General features: G+C 37.0%; 1 protein-coding gene across 1 annotated transcript in view; it reads right to left on the reverse strand.

The window, feature by feature from the left end:
* The window catches only part of Dock3 (dedicator of cytokinesis 3), a 712,604-nt gene that overhangs the window by 146,204 nt on the left and 549,122 nt on the right, over window positions 1–17,278 (reverse strand).

The raw sequence follows: 17,278 nt of genomic DNA on the forward strand, positions 1-17,278 counted from the left end.
AGGAAAAAGTGCCTAAGGTTTTTCTGCACCTGAACCTTGCCTAATTACCTCCTGGGGGATGGAGAGAAATGGTCTCTGGAGGGAAACATAAACAATAACACCATCTTACAGCTAACATGCTTAAGAAGGCCACTTTCTGCTTTGGGGACAACTTAGCAGGCACTGCCCTAAATCACCTGTCCCATATCACAGGAACTCAGCTTCAGGAAGCTGACACAAGTGGCCTGGGGATGTCAGGGAATGCCCTAATTCCCATGGGGGTTTCTCCTCTCCAGATGGGCACAGAGAAAAGAATGAAAACATCAAATATGTACAAGCTTTCTTTTTCTTGAAAGCCTTTTCCTGAGGGTTTCATGTGCTCCCACATTCTTTCAATATTGGGACTGACTCTAATCTGATCCAAAGGTGCTCTCTGGACAAATAAAGATGTTCCACATCTCCTTCACTCAAGTAATTATGGTCATGACATTTTCTCAAAGCCTCTGTCTTTTTCTGAGCTCAAGGTTTTTCTGGTAAATTTGCCAATTAGTCTTCTTTTGTATACCTGGAGTTTCTAGACCTCTGTTTTTTTTCCTGCTATCTTTATTCAGAGACCTTTATTCAAGGGTTAATTCTGAAATACACTGGAAAAGGAAGGATATCTCCTTTGGAGAGTTCTAGCAAGGGATAATAAATAGTGGTTATGGAGAGAGTGGATCTGCTCCATGGAGGGTGAAGGGCCACATGAATCTTTGATTTCAAATGTCTACCATAATTGATAGACTCTATTCCCAATGTCCCCAACTTCATATGCCCTTCCCATGTCTGAGTCATACTGTAAAATATCTGTGACAGGTTCTATTTTAACTTCTAAAGGGTTAAATCTGACATCTGTGTAATAAACATATGTAGTCCTTTTGTCTCCTATCTGTGGGAATCTAATATCTGGCAAAAAGGCTATAAAATATTGGTTTCCTGCCAGTTTTTATGTTATGTACCTACATGTGTATTGTATGTTGTGTCTATATATCATGTATATGGTACCAAAATTGGCATATAGATAAATAAGCACTCATAAATTGAAAAGGAATGGATTCAAATGCTTTTCAGTTCACATGACTTATAGAGAAAAGTAAAGACATCTTTGAAATTACTAATCCACACATTTCTCTAGGTGATAAATCAATCAATAGAGTGGTGGTTTCTATAAGATGTTAAAAGTATAATGTCTACTAGGATTTTTCTTCAGTAGAAAAAGGATGACTTAAAATGTTAAGTAGGCTTTTCAGATATCTTAGTTCTCATGGGTAACCTAAATTAACAGCTAAAATGGGTAAATTAGTATTTCACATGAATGGGTTTAACCTTCGTAAGTGTTTGTTAGAAGAGACATCTGACTAATTTGTAAAATTAAAATACTTAAAAATCCACTGCTAAATATAAATCCAAGTACTCTTGGCTTCTCATATTGTATTAAGAGCATATTTTGGGGTCTATTAAATATGTATTTATAATTTGTTGGTAAGTAGACAAACAGTTTAAGATAGCTTGGTCTCTGAGTCTTCAAAACTCAAAAGCAAGATTATTGCCACAGTTAACACCTCTTATCAGAATGAAGCAGTCAGAGTAGCCAATATCCATGCCCCCCACAATGGCTGTTTCAGGGACTTTATCAGAGGGGGGAATGAGGCAGGAATAGTAGACCACCATAGGCAGATAGAATAAGGGCCTTGAAGGAGGGAAGGCAGGAATTGAGACCATGCCATTCTAGGAGACATCGGGTCTAGAACACATCCTTTCTCTGCCCTTGACACATTCAACCACAATGGCCCCTCTTTAGCTAGAACATCCTGTCATTGCCTTGACAGTTCCAACTTCAATTTCTCTTCTTTATTTACCACTACCACTAGTCCTAGCAACAGCCAGTCACAAAATCTACCCTTATCTCAAGCACTTTCTCTTGTGCCAACACCCCACCCCCACCCTTGTGCTTAGAAAACACTTTTTCCCAAATTTGTTGAAGAAGACAAAATAGAGTTGATTGGCCCCTTTCTCAATCCTATATTTGCATATCATCCAACCAATCACCGATAGGGACAGATCAAGCCCATAAATCCCTAGACAACAGACACCCATTGGTGACCCTCTCTTGGAATACTTCCCTCTTTGTGAGTTTTGCTTTCTTTTTATTACTCTAATAAATCCTGTTACTTTGCTCTGACCCTTGTGTTCACAGATTTAATTATTCAAATTAATGAGACATAGAACCCACCCAACCATGCTCTGTGTTACACAATCACAATAGTATGAAACTAGAATTCAGTAATGAATACTGGAACATTCACAAATTACAGGAAAATTAAACATTATCCTAAACAACCAATGGGTGAAATAATATATCAAAAGGAAAAGTGACCCAGGAATATGGTGCATTCCTATAATCCCAACTACTGGGAGGCTAAGGCAAGAGAATTATTTGAGTTCAAGAGTTTGAGGCTAGCTTGGGCAACATAATAAGACCCTGTCTCAACAACAATGAAAGACAAAGCAAAAGGAAATTAAAATATATCTTGTAACAAATGAAAATGGAAACACAACCTACTAGGACTTATAGGAAGTAGCAAAAGCACTTCTAAGGGGGAAGTTTATAAAAAGAAATTTCTGTATGAAGAAAAAGGAAAGATCCTAAACAAATCATAACATGTTAAGTAATTAAAAAAACAAACAAACAAAACGAGTCCAAAGTTAGGAAAGTAAGGAAATAATAAAGTCAGAGAAAAATAAACAAAAAAATAGAGATTAAAAAGTCAATAGGGATTGGATCCAAGATGGTGGACTAGAGGGTGACTGCATCTCCCATTGCTCCAGAACTCAGGATTCAAGAAGGGGAGGTATTGAGAGACTCGGACCAACATAGAGCTGAAGGGTAAGTCTCTCCCACCGGGTGAAGCTCGGCCTGGGCGGCAGGCCCAGACAGGGGCAGATTCTCGGAGCAGGGCAGGGCAGCGAGAGTCTTCCCTAAGCAGCACTGCTCTCCCCAGCAGCAGGCTCGATCCACAGCCAGCTTCTTGGAGCAGGCCACCTCGGCGAGAGCTTTTCCGCAAAGAGCCAACCCCAAACCCCGGACCCAGCGGCGGGCCCCAGCTCGCAGGCAGCTTCTGGGACCAAGGCAGGGCAGCCAGAGACTTCCCCAAGTGGCCCTGCTCTCTCTGGTGGCAGGCGGGGTCCAAAGCAGCTTCTTGGAGCAGGCCCACCCAGTGAGAGCTTTACCGCACAGAGCCAACCCCAAGCACTGAACCCAATGGCAGGCCCAGGTCCGCAGGTGGCTTCTGGGACCAAGACAGGACAGGGAAAGGCTTTCCCCAGCAACCTGGATCCCTCAGGCAGGGGCAGGCCCTGTCTATAGCCAGCTTCTAGGAGCAGGACTGCCCAGTGAGAGGATTTCCACACAGAACCAGCCCCCAGCCCTGGACCCAGTAGCGGGCTAGGGGCAGCTTTCTTCAGAAGTACTGTATTATCAAGTTCCTCCAAGATTTCAGGTTACTGAAGGCTGGGAGGTGATATGCTGGAAATCTACAGGGACATTATAAGCCAATAGAGGAAATCTGCAATATCTCAGAGTCCCACTGACATCTCACCAATATGAGAAAACAAGGGAAGAAAATGTCCCAAACAAACCTAGATACTATATCAATAAAACCCAAAGAAAGCAGAGCAGAAGAAATGTCAGAAAGGGATCAGAATGCACATAATTAAAACAATCAGGGAAACAAACGAGGAGATGAAAGAGCAAACTCAGGCATTGAAGGAGGAGATGAAAGAGAAAATGCATGCATTAAATGATTGCACCAATCAACAGTTAAAAGAGCAAACACGGGAAGCAAAAGATCATTTCAATAAAGAGTTAGAGATATTGAAAAAAAAACCAAACAAACAGAAATCCTTGAAATGAAGGAAACAATAAACAATAAACTTTCCATAGAAAGCATAACCAATAGGATAGAATACCTGGAAGACAGACCTCAGACATTGAAGACAAAATATTTAAACTTGAAAACAAAACTGACCAAACAGAGAAGATGGCAAGAAAAAATGAACAGAATCTATAAGAATTATGGGATATCATGAAAAGGCCAAATTTAAGAATTATTGGGATTGAGGAAAGCTTAGAGAAACAAACCAAAGGAATGAACAATCTATTCAATGAAATAATATCAGAAAATTTCCCAAATCTGAAGAATGATATGGAAAACCAGATACAAGAGGCTTATAGGACTCCAAATATACAAAATTACAACAGACCCACACCAAGGTACATTATTATGAAAATACCTAACATACAAAATAAAGACAGAATTTTAAAGGCCGCGAAAGAAAAGAATCAAATTACATTCAGGGGGAAATCAGTAAGAATATCAGCAGATTTTTCAATCCAGACCCTAAAAGCTAGAAGGACATAGAACAACATTTACCAAGCCCTGAAAGAAAACAGATGCCAACCAAGAATCTTATACCCAGCAAAACTTACTTTCAGATTTGACGATGAAATAAAATCCTTCCATGATAAATAAAAGCTAAAAGAATTTACAAAAAGAAAGTTGGCATTACAGAACATTCTCAGCAAAATATTCCATGAGAAGAAAAGAATGATGCAAATCAGCAACGGGAGGAACTAGCCTAAAGGAATAGCCAAATAAAGGAGAAACCAAATCATGTCAAAAAACAAAAATGAGTCAAATGACTGGGAATACAAATCATATCACAATAATAACCCTGAATGTTAATGACCTGAACTCACCCATCAAAAGACATAGACTGGCAGATTGGATTAAAAAGAAAAATCCAGGGCTGGGGAGATAGCTCAGATGGTAGAGTGCAAGCACAAGGCCCTGAGTTCGATACCCAGTACCGCAAAAAAAAAAAAAAAAAAAAAAAAAAAAAAAGAAAAATCCAACAATATGCTGCCTGCAAGAGACTCATCTCACAGAAAGAGATACCCACAGACTAAAGGTAAAAGGATGGGAAAAAACATACCATGCGCACGGACACAGCAAAAAAGCTAGGGTATCCATCCTCATTTCAGATAATGTGGACTTCAAGCCAAAGTTAGTCAGAAGGGATAAAGAAGGACATTACATACTGCATAAGGGAAGCATAAATCAGCCAGACATAACAATCATAATAATACTAGGTGATTTTAACACACCTCTCTCACCACTGGATAGATCTTACAAACAAAAATTGAATAAAGAAACCATAGATCTCAATAACACAATCAACAATTTAGACTTAATAGACATATAAAGAATACACCATCCAACAAAGAAGAAATACACTTTCTTCTCAGCAGCACATGGATCCTACTCTAAAATAGACCATATTTTATGCCACAAACCTACTGTTAGCAAATACAAGAAGATAGAGATACTACCTTGTATTCTATCAGATCATAATGCATTGAAATTAGAAATAAATGACAGAATAAAAAAACAGAAACTTCTCCAAAACCTGGAGATTAAATAATATGCTGTTATATGATGAATGGATAACAGAAGACATCAGGAGGGAAATAAAAAAATTCTTAGAAGTAAACGAGAACAAAGACACATCATATCAAAATCTCTGGGACACTATGAAAGCAGTACTTATAGGAAGATTTATTTCATGGGGCGCATTCAACAAAAGAAGTAGAAATCAACAAATAAACGACTTAACACTACAGCTCAAAGCCCTAGAAAAAGAAGAGGACACCAACACCAAAAGTAGTAGAAGACAGGAAATAGTTAAAATCAGAGCTGAAATCAACAAAATTAAAATAAAAGTAACAATCAAAAAAATTAGCAAAATAAATAGTTGGTTCTTTGAAAAAATAAAATTTATAAACCCTTAACCACACTAACAAAGAGAGAGAGAAAACTCAAATTACTAAAATTCAGAATGAACAAGGAAATATCACAACAGACACAAGTGAAATACAAAACATAATTAGAAGCTATTTTGAAAATCTCTACTCCAACAATACAGAAAACTTTGAAGACATCAACAAGTTTCTAGAGACATATGAATTACCTAAACTGAATGAGGAGGACATACACAACTTAAATAAATCAATTTCAAGCAATGAAATAGAAGAAGTCATCAAAAGTCTACCAACAAAGAAAAGTCAGGGGCCAGATGGGTTCTCAACCGAGTTCTACAAAACCTTTAAAGAAGAGCTCATTCCAATACTCCTCAAAGTATTCCATGAAATAGAAGAGGAGGGAACTCTCCCAAACTCATTCTATAAAGCCAATATCACCCTGATACCTAAAGCAGACAGAGACACATCGAGGAAAGAAAATTTCAGACCAATATCCTTAATGAACATTGACGCAAAAATTCTCAACAAAATTTTAGCAATTTGCATCCAAAAATATATTAAAAAGATAGTGCACCACGATCAAGTGGGTTTATCCCAGGGATGTAAGGTTGGTTCAACATCTGGAAATCAATAAATGTCAATCACCATATCAACAGACTTAAAGTTAAGAATCACAAGATTATTTCGATAGAGGAAGAAAAAACATTCGATAAAATACAGCATCCCTTCATGCTCAAAACACTAGAAAAAATAGGGATAGTGGGAACATTCCATAATATTGTAAAGGCCCTCTACACTAAGCCCAAGGCCGATATCATTCTAAATGGTGAAAAACTGAAAGCATTCCCCCTAAAAACTGGAACAAGGCAGGGATGCCCTCTTTCACCACTTCTATTCAACATTGTCCTTGAAACTCTAGCCAGAGCAATCAGACAAACCAAAGAAATTAAAGGGATACGAATAGGAAAAGAAGAACTCAAACTATCCCTGTTCGCTGATGACATGATTATATATTTAGAGGAACCTGGAAATTCCACCAGAAAATTTTTAGAACTCATAAGTGAATTCAGTACAGTAGCAGGTTACAAGATCAATGCTCATAAATCTAATGCATTTTTATACATAAGTGATGAATCTTCAGAAAGATAACTTAGGAAAACTACCCCATTCACAATAGCATCGAAAAAAATAAAATACTTGGGAATCAATTTCACAAAAGAGGTGAAAGACCTCTACAATGAGAACTACAGAACACTAGAGAAAGAAAGTAAAGAAAACCTTAGAAGATGGAAAGATCTCCCATGTACTTGGATAGGCAGAATTAATATTGTCAAAATGGCTATACTACCTAAACTGCTATACAAATTCAATGCAATTCCAATTAAAATCCCAATGACGTACCTTACAGAAATAGAGCAAGCAATTATGAAATTCATCTGGAAGAATAAGAAATCCAGAATAGCTAAAGCAATCCTCAGCAGAAAGAGTGAAGCAGGGGGTATTGCAATACCAGATCTTCAACTCTACTACAAAGCAGTAGTAACAAAAACAGCATGGTATTGGTACCAAAATAGACAGGTAGATCAATGGTACAGAATAGAGGACATGGACACAAACCCAAATGAATACAATTTTCTCATATTAGACAAAGGGGCCAAAAATATGCAATGGAGAAAAATAGCCTCTTCAACAAATGGTGCTGGGAAAACTGGAAAACTATATGCAACAGAATGAATTTAAACCCCTATCTCTCAACCTGCACAAAACTCAACTCAAAATGGATCAAGGACCTCGGAATCAGACCAGAGACCCTGCATCTTATAGAAGAAAAAGTAGGTCCATGTCTTCAACATGTCAGCTTAGGATCAGACTTCCTTAACAGGACTCCCATAGCACAAGAAATAAAAGAATCAACAACTGGGATAGTTTCAAACTAAAAAGCTTTCTCTCAGCAAAGGAAACTATCAGAAATGTGAAGAGAGAGCCTACAGAGTGGGAGAAAATCTTTGCCACTCATACTTCAGATAGAGCACTAATTTCCAGAATCTCTAAAGAACTCAAAAAACTCTACACCAAGAATACAAATAATCCAACCTACAAATGGGCTGAGGAAATGAACAGACACTTCATAGAAGAAGATGTACAAGCAATCAACAGATATATGAAAAAAGTTCAACATCTCTAGTAATAAGAGAAATGCAAATCAAAACTACCCTAAGATTCCATCTCATCCCAATTAGAATGGCGATTATGAAGAACACAAGCAACAATAGGTGTTGGCGAGGATGTGGGGAAAAAGGTACACTCGTACATTGCTGGTGGGGTTGCAAATTAGTGTAGCCACTCTGGAAAGTAGTGTGGAGATTCCTCAAAAAGCCTGGAATGGAACCACCAACTGACCCAGCTATCCCACTCCTTGGCCTATACCCAAAGGATTTAAAATCAGCATACTACAGAGATACAGCCACATCAATGTTCATAGCTGCTCAATCCACAATAGCCAGATTGTGGAACCAACCTAGATGCCCCTCAAATGATGAATGGATAAAGAAACTGATATATATATATATATATATATATATATATATATATATATATATATATACAATGTAATATTACTCTGCCATAAAGAATGATAAAATTATGGCATTTGCAGTCAAATGGATGAAACTGGAGAATATCATGCTAAGTGAGATAAGCCAATCTCAAAAAACCAAAGGATGAATGATCTAGCTGATAAGTGGATGATGACACATAATGGGGGGTGGGAGGGGTTTGCGTTAGGGTTAGGGTTAGGTTTAGGGTTAGGGTTAGGGAGGGGAACAAGAATGGAGGAAGGAAGGACTCTATAGAGGGAAAAGAGGGGTGGGAAGGGTGGGGGGGAAGGGTAAAAATAACAGAATGAATCAAACAACATTACCCTATGTAAATTTATGATCACATAAATGGTATGTATTTACTCCATGCACCAACAGAGAAACAACATGTATCCCAATTGTTTACAATAAAAAAAAAAGTCAATAGGGCTGGGGAGATAGCTCAGCTGGTAGGGTGCTTGTCTCACAAGTACAAGGCCCTGAGTTCGATCCCCAGTACCACAAAAAAAAAAAAAAAAAAAAAAGTCAATGGAAAATATCAACATAACTACGAGTTGGTTCTTTGAAAAAAATCAGAAAATTGATAAACCTTTGGTTGGACTAATGGGGTTGCGTAGCAAAGAGCAGGAGGAGAGAGAAAGGACTGAAATAATAATATTATAAATGAAAGAAGAGCCATTAAAATTTATTTATATGAATACAAAGGATCATAAAAGACTACCATGATAATTATATGACAACAAATTGGATAACTTAGAAGAAACTGACAAATCTCTTGGACACATATAACTTACAAGTCTGAATCATTAAGAAATGAAAATCTGAACAGACCAATAATGAGTAAGGCGATTGAAGCAGTAATATAAAATCCCCGATTAAAGAAAATCCCAGTACCAGAAGACTAAATGGGGAAACATTTGAGGAAAATTAATATAAATTGTTATGAAATGAGAGAGAAAGTGAGAGGAGGAGGAGGAGGAGGAGGAGGAGGAGGAGGAGGAGGGGGAGGAAATGCTTCTAAACATTTTTTAGAAGACCAGCATTATCCTGATACCAAAGTTAGATAAGGACACAAGAAAAGAAAATTGCAAGCCAATATCTCCGATAAACATATAGATACAAAAAAATCCGCAACAAAATTCTTGCAAACAGAATCCAATAGCACATTATAAAGTTCACACACCACGTCAAGTAGGATTTATCCTTGAGATACAAGGAGAATTAAACATAAGCAAACCAATAAACATGATATTCTGTATCAATAGAATTAAGAAAAAAAATATGATCATCTCAATAGAAGCAGAAAAATTGACAAAATTCAATATCCTTTCATGATAAAAAGTCTCAATAAATCAGGTAGAAAAGGAAGGTACACAAAACTATAAAGGCCAAATCTGCCAAGTTCACAGTCAATATCATATTTAACTGTGAAAGGCTGAAAGATTTTCCTTTAGATTGGAAAACAGATAAGTGACTTAGTCCATTTGGTGTTGACACAACAAAATACCTGGGACTGGTACTTTATAAAAACAGTAGTTTATTTAGATCACAGTTCTGGAGCTTCAAGAGCATAGTACCAGCATCTGCTTGGCTCTGATTAGGCCTTCTGGCTGTATCAAAAGATGGCAGATGTCATCAGGATGGGAATATATGCAACAGGGAAAAATCACTTGGCAAAACAGGAAATCAGAGAGATTTAGCAGTCAGGTTTACTCTTTTTGTAATAACATACTCTATGGGAACTAAGCAGGAATGTTTGAGAATCCTATTAATCACTTGTGAGGGTGGTGCCCCCAGTGACCTAATTACGTTCCACTAGGCCCCACCTCTTAAAGGCTCCATCATCTCTCAACATTGCCACAATGGAGATCAAACTTCCAGCATTTGAACCTTTGAGAGACACACTGAAACCACATCCAAATCATAACAACAGGGATGCTCACTCTTACTACTTCTGTTCAACATAGTACTAGAAGTTCTAACTAGGGAAAGTAGGCTAAACAAAAATAACAAAGCATCCAAACCAGAAATGAAGAAGGTGAGTTATTTACACTTGCATATATGACCTTACATTCAGAAAACACTAAAGTTTCCTTAAAAAAAAAAACTGTTAGAATAAACAGATTCAGTAAGGTTGCAAGAAAGAAAATCAACATGAAAAAACCAGTTGTGTTTCTATACACAAACAATGAACTACCTGAAAAAGAAATTAAGAAAATAGACTCACTTGAAATAACATTTTAAAAGAATAAAATACTTAGAAATAAATTTAACTAAGAATGTGAAGAATCTGATTATTGAAAACCATAAAATATTGATAAAACTTAATAAATTAATTAATGAAAAGCTATTCTATTTTCACAAATTAGAAGAATTGATGTAATCAAAATGGCCATACATTATGTAAATCAATCTATTGAATTAATGAAATCACTATCAAAATTACAATGGCATTTTTCACAGAAATAGAAGAAATAATTCTAAGATTCATATGGAACCAAAAAAGACTCTGAATAACCAAATCAATCTTAAGAAAGAAAAATAAATCTGGAAATATCATAGTTCTTGATTTCATTATACTGTAAAGTTATAATAATCCCAACTGTATGGTACTAGCATAAAAAACAGAAACACAGACCAATGGAACAGAAAAATAGACCCATACATTTTCAGTCAGCTAATATTTGACTGGGAACATACAATTGGAAAAGGACAATCTTTTTAATAAATGGTTATGGGAAAACGAGATCTCCATATGTGAACTTTTATCTGACACCATACACAAAAACAAAGTTAAAATGAATTAAAGAATTAAATGTAAGACTCAAAACTATACAACTCCTAGGTGAAAACAGGGTAAAGCTCATTGACATTAGTCTTGCCAATTAGTTTTTGGATACAAAGCAAATGCTCAGGCAATAAAAGCAAAAATAAACTTTATCAAACTAAAAATCTTCTACACAGCAGAAGAAATAATTGACATAAAAAAATCAACCTATGGAATGTGAGAAAATATATGCAAATCATATATCTAATAAGCAGTTAATATTCAAATAGATAAGAAACTCATATAACTCAATAACAAAATCGTCATCATCATCATCCTATTAAAATTAGAGACAAAGGATCCTAATAGACATATTTCCAAAGAAAATACAAAAATGGCCAACAGGTATATGAAAAGGTACTCCTATCACTAATCATCAGGGAAATGCAAATCAAAACCACAATGAGATATCACTTCATATTTGTTAGGAAGTCTATAATCAAAAGACAAGAAATAACAAGTGTTTGTAAGAATGTGGAGAAAAGGGAACTTTGAATACTATTGGTGGGAATATTAACTGGTACAGCTATTTATGGAAAACATTTCAGAGGTGCCTCAAAAATTCAAAAATGAGAATCCTCAGAAAACTTGGAATGGACCCACCTTTTGAACCAGTTATCCCATTCCTTGGTTTATACCCAAAGGACTTAAAATTAGCATACTACAGTAACACAGCCACATCAATGTTTATAGTAGCTCAATTCACAATAGCTAGATTGTAGAACCAACCATGCCCTTCAACAGATGAACAGATAAAGAAACTGTGGTATATATACAGAATGGAATATTATTAAGCCATAAAGAAGAACATTACGGCAATTGCAAATAAATGGATGGAATTGGAGAATATCATGCTTAGTGAAATAAGCCAATCCCAAAAAACCAAAGACTGAATGTTTTCCCTGATAAGTGGAGAGAAGAATGGAGGAACTTTAGATTATGTAGAAGGAAATGAGAGGGAGGGGATTATGAAAAATGGTGGAATGGATAGACATTGTTATCTTATATACATGTATGATTACATGAATGGTATGAATCTACATCGTATAAACCATAGAAAAGAAATGATGTACTCCATTTGTGTACAATGAATCAAAATGCAGTCTGTAAAAGATAAAAAATAAAATAAATAATTTAAAAAATTTAAAAAATAGAGCTACTATATGACCCAGCAAGCCTATTTTGGAATTTATTTTCAAATAAACTGATATTAATATCTATCTTAAAGAGATATTTGTATTCCCAGGTTCATTTGCAGCATTATTCATACTAACCAAGATATGGAAACAACCTAAGTGTCCACTGATAAATGAATGGACAAACAAAATTTAACACTCACACACATACATGCACATACACAATTATATTATCCAGTCATATAAACAAGGAAATCCTGCCATTTGTGACAACATGGATGAACCTGGGGGACACTGCAGTAAAAAAAAAAAAAAAAAAAAAAACAAGCCAGATAAATGCTGCATGATGTCACTTATTTGTGAAGTCCAAAAACGTCAAATTCACAGGAGTAGAGTAGAATGGTTGTTGCCAGGCCAGGGAGTGGGGAAAAGGGAGGAGAAAATGGGGAGATATTGATCAATAGGTACAAACTTTCACTTATAAGATAAATAACTTCTGGAGATATAACATACAGCATGATGGCTTTGTTTAACAATATGTTTAACAATATTGTATTGCATCCTGAAATGTGCTGAGACAGTAGATCTTGTTTTTTTTTTTTTTGGTACCAGGGATTGAACTCAGGGGTCTTTGACCACTGAACCATATCCCCAATCCTTTTTGTATTTTAATTAGAGACAGTGTCTCTGTGATGTGCTTAGCACTTCACTGTTGTTACAGTGGCTTTGAACTCAGTATTTTCCTGCCTTAGCCTCCCGAGTCACTGGGATTACAGGCATGTGCTACCACCTGGTAAGACAGATCTTAAGTGTTCTCCTGGCAACACGAAAAAAGGGCAATTATGTGAGGTGATGAATATGTTAATGAGGTTATCTTTGGTGATCATTTGATAATGTATATGTATATCAAATTATCACATTTGTCAATTATACCTGAGTAAGGCTTGGGGGAAAAAAGATGAATCTTCACCTGTTTAAAAATGGTTCCTAAACAAGGACCCTCAATTTAAAGTACTTTCATGGATAAGGTAACTGAATCCAAGAACTCAAAGACAGTGTTCTGAGAAAATGATGTAGGTCTAGTGTCTATACCACATTAGGAAAGTTTCTCCTTAGTCATCACTCACAGAAGAGGCTGCCACCTGAAATTTCTGTTACCAAACCCTTTCATGTTATGGGGGACACATGTTAGCTTTGCATTACTATAAAAAAAAATCTCAGAATTCAACTTTTAAAGAGAAAAGGATTATTTTGGTTCACAGTTTTAGAGATTTCACCCCATGACAGGTTGGCCTTATTGCTTTGAGTGAGGCAGTACATCACAGCACTGAGTCCATGAGGGAGCAGAATCACTCATTTCATGGCCAGGAAATGAAAGAAAAAGAAGAAAAGTTAGGATCCAACAATCATTCCCTGTAGGGCATGTCCCCAGTGACCAGTAGGCCCCACCTCTTAAAGTTGGTCGAACATTACCAATCTGGGGATAAAGTCTTTAATATATGGGCCTTTGGGGGACATTCCAGATCCAAACTATAGCAGGCATTCACTGAATCCTTATATTGTGAACATCACAATACTGTTTGGTAAGTTACATTAGCCTGAAATGACCTCAATTAATGTAAGTTTTAGATGCTTATAAAGTTACCTGAGAGAACTGGTTTAAAAATTTTTTTAAAAAGAGCAAAGTTATGCAGAATTAATAATCATGCTTAGAATATGAACACCAAATTGAAGTACTGAAGGTTATTTTAAGAATCACCATAAATGCAGAAAAGTTACTATATAATAAGTTCACATACATCAACTATTACGCAAATATGTAGTTGTGCCTCAAAATGAATTTCTGATGGGAAAGCATCATCAAGGATTCAAGGAGTGATGCATCAAAAGCCAGGCTGATGAAAGTGAAAATGTGCCTTGGGAAACAATGTCAGTTGACTCAGAATGTTGCTTTAGTGATAACAAGGCCATGATTGTGTGACTGCATGTGATGAAATTGAATTTTTTTTCATAAAATGTGAGAGTGGGGAATAAATAATTATCAATTTGATATAGTATATGATTGCATAATCTGTAATATATATTTTATATAACATAATAAAAATATATCATAACCAAAATTATAAATTTATTATTATAAGTATTTATTTATCTATTATTTCATTAAGATTGGCCTAAAATGTTTACTTGGACTTTTTTCACTATGAAATTGAACAGTGGTTATCACATATTCAGAGTCATTGTATATTTTGTCACATGGATTACTTATGGACATCTATCCCCTACAGTGTTAGCTTTAGCTCCTGGCACTCTTCTCTTCTGTCCAAAGCTCCAGGGACAGTAGGCTCTGTGCCTGCTCATGACCCTTTGCCCTCTAGTCAACAAGAATCATATGATATCTGCTATCAGACTGAAATGCACATAGTGGTTATTCATTTACAAATTTTAAGGTTATTGACTCATTTAAAAGTAGCCTCGTTTTCATGCCTCTATTTCTTAATTTTCTTAAAAGGCTGTCTTCCCCTACATGTATGATATTTTACAGTACTACAAAGCAGAGTAGTGGCTTTGGTAGTGACAGAATCTTCTCTTGTTGAGGTTGACTCTGATCAAGGAAAAAAAAAACTGAGGATGTCAACAACTAATGAGATATTTTGCCAATTCACTGAATAAAACTGTAGAAGAGCTTTGTATCCTTGAAAAATCCTGTCCATAAAAAGCCTAAAGCATTATAAATAGCAATTAGTAAACCCTTTAAGCTCCCAATTCATGTAATCAACAAATATATCTCCTGAAATTTATTGGAAAGTACAACTTCTCCCAAGGGCTGTATTCACTGTGCTGATATGGATTTATATTACTAATCCTAGAATTCCTCACTGCCCACAAAGTAAATTTCACAAACATGTATTTGGGAGTATGTTTGAAAGTCTGTTAATATTTTCAAGTAGACAAATTATCCTACAGGGGCTGGGTTTGTGGCTCAGTGGTAGAGCATTTGCCTGGCATGTGTGAGGACTTGGGCTCAATCCTCAGCACTGGATATGAATAAATACATAAAATGAAGGTCCACTGACAACTAAAAAAAATTTAACAAGAGATCCAAGATGGTGGACTAGAGGGTGACTGCATGTCCCGTTGCTCCAGAACGCAGGATTCAAGAAGGGGAGACAATGAGAGACTTAGACTAACATTGAGCCACGGGGTGAGTCTCTCCCACCGGGTGAAGCTCGGCCCGGGTGGCAGGCCCGGACAGGGGCAGCTTCTCAGAGCAGGGCAGGGCAGCTACAGTCTTCCCCAAGCAGCCCTGCTCCCTCTGGCAGCAGGCTCGATCCACAGCTAGCTTCTTGGAGCAGGCTGCCCAGTGAGAGCCTTTCTGCACAGAGCCAGCTCCAAGCCCTGGACCCAGCAGCGGGCCCTGGCCCACAGGTGGCTTCTGGGACCAGTGCAGGGCAGCCAGAGACATCCCCAAGCAGCCCTACTCCCTCCGGCGGCAGGCTCCTTCCACAGCCAGCTTCTTGGAGCAGGCCACCTAGTGAGAGCCTTTTGCACAGAGCCAGCTCCAAGCCCCGGACCCAGCTGCGGGCCCTGGCCAGCAGGCGGCTTCTGGGACCAGGGCAGGGCAGCCAGAGACTTCCCCAAACAGCCCTGCTCCCTCTGGTGGCAGACTCGACCCACAGCCAGTTTCTTGGAACAGGCCGCCTAGTGAGAGCCTTTCCGCACAGAGCCAGCCCGCAGCCCTGGAACCAGTAGAGGGCTAGGGGCAGCTTTCTTCGGAAGCACTGTATTATCAAGTTCCTCCAAGACATCAGGCAACTGAAGGCTGGGAGGTGATATACTGCAAATCTACAGGGACACTATAAGCCAATAGAGGAAATCTGCAATATCTCAGAGTCCCACTGATATCTGACCAATATGAGAAAACAAGAGAAAAAAATGTTCCAAACAAACCTAGATACTATATCAATAAAACCCAATGACAGCACAGCAGAAGAAATGTCCAAAAGGGAGTTCAGAATGTATATAATTAAAACAATCAGAAGCAAACAAGGAGATGAAAGAGCAAATGCAGGCATTGAAGGAGGAGATGAAAGAGCAAATGCAGGCATTAAATGATCGCACCAATCAACAGTTAAAAGAGCAAATATGGGAAGCAAAAGATCATTTCAATAAAGAGTTAGAGATACTGAAAAAAAAACAAACAAACAGAAATCCTTGAAATGAAGGAAACAATAAACCAAGTTAAAAACTCCATAGAAAGCATAACCAATAGGATAGAACACCTGAAAGACAGAACATCAGACATTGATGAAAAAATATTTAATCTTGAAAACAAAGTTGAACAAACAGAGAAGATGGTAAGAAATCATGAACAGAATCTACAAGAATTATGGGATATCATGAAAAGGCCAAATTTAAGAATTATTGGGATTGAGGAAAGCTTAGAGAAACAAACCAAAGGAATGAACAATCTATTCAATGAAATAATATCAGAAAATTTCCCAAATCTGAAGAATGATATGGAAAACCAGATACAAGAGGCTTATAGGACTCCAAATACACAAAATTACAACAGACCCACACCAAGGTACATTATTATGAAAATACCTAACATACAAAATAAAGACAGAATTTTAAAGGCTGTGAAAGAAAAGAATCAAATTACATTCAGGGGGAAACCAATAAGAATATCAGCAGATTTTTCAATCCAGACCCTAAAAGCTAGAAGGACATAGAACAACATTTACCAAGCCCTGAAAGAAAACAGATGCAAACCAAGAATCTTATACCCAGCAAAACTTACTTTCAGATTTGACGATGAAATAAAATCATTCCATGATAAACAAAAGCTAAAGGAATTTACAAAAAGAAAGCTGGC

The sequence above is a fragment of the Sciurus carolinensis genome, chromosome 9 (assembly GCF_902686445.1).
Source record: "Sciurus carolinensis chromosome 9, mSciCar1.2, whole genome shotgun sequence".
Classification (NCBI taxonomy): Eukaryota; Metazoa; Chordata; class Mammalia; order Rodentia; family Sciuridae; genus Sciurus; species Sciurus carolinensis.